The sequence below is a fragment of the Oncorhynchus kisutch genome, linkage group LG23 (assembly GCF_002021735.2).
Source record: "Oncorhynchus kisutch isolate 150728-3 linkage group LG23, Okis_V2, whole genome shotgun sequence".
Lineage (NCBI taxonomy): Eukaryota > Metazoa > Chordata > Actinopteri > Salmoniformes > Salmonidae > Oncorhynchus > Oncorhynchus kisutch.
Genome location: NC_034196.2, coordinates 48196495 through 48197562, shown reverse-complemented (window position 1 = coordinate 48197562; position 1068 = coordinate 48196495).

Here is a 1068-nt window from a genome sequence, read left to right as displayed (position 1 = left end):
TCAATTGTGTGGGCATTTTTATTCCAAACTTCAACAGTCTTTGTTGGCCTTTCTACAATGGGTGGGTCTTCCTGAATGCTGATTTGGTTAAAAGCGCATTCCAGCTGGTGTCTAATCCACAAATTACCACCGGCTAAATCTATGACGTTAAAATGCCTATTTACTCTGTTCCATCTGACTGCGCAATCCACTGTCTCATCAGCCCAGCCAGGCAATTTATAAACTTGATCTCCACTATAAAAAGCATATAGACATTGTCTCACATTTCTTTTAGACTAACATTTAGTTAAACAGAGGAGATTGGTATAAACCTTGCTGTCTGTCTCCGACATTTACAACATTGTTTCAAGATTCAAATTCCAGTGGTCCCATAGTAATGAATGTGTCGAATCCTGACAGACAGGCAGCGTTTCTCAACCAGTTGAAATCATGAATCAGCATCACTTTTATTTATATACAAAAATGCCAAACAAAATGAACGCAGCTTCAAGTGATCATGTTGTTGGCTACCTCCTCTGAACAATAGGGTCCTGAGAAGTGAGCAAATGTTCTATGCCAGGTGAAATCGCACCTTTCCAGCTTCAAGTGATCATGTTGTTGGCTACCTCCTCTGAACAATAGGGTCCTGAGAAGTGAGCAAATGTTCTATGCCAGGTGAAATCGCACCTCATTAGCTCATTGTTATAGATGTTTCCAAATATGTCACTATAAAACATCTTATGCAAATGCAGCTACTTTGCTGTTATTCTGGCTGCACTTTTTAACGTGACTAAGTTAGCCATAGTTGGTTAGCTAGAAAGCAAGGGATAAGAACATTGCCAGTCAGTATGGCAATGGAACATTTAGAATAAATGACTGGGTCCCTTCCATAAATACAGAACAAGAAGACTGAGTCGCATCGAGCGACCGAACCGATAGAACAAACTACACCGGATCTGATGCTCGTTAGATGTGGCAGGGCTTCAACTATTCCAGACTACAAAGGGAAACCCAGACACGAGCTGCCCAGTGACACGAGCCTACCAGACAAGCTAAATGCCTTTTATGGTTGCTTTGAGGCAAGCAACA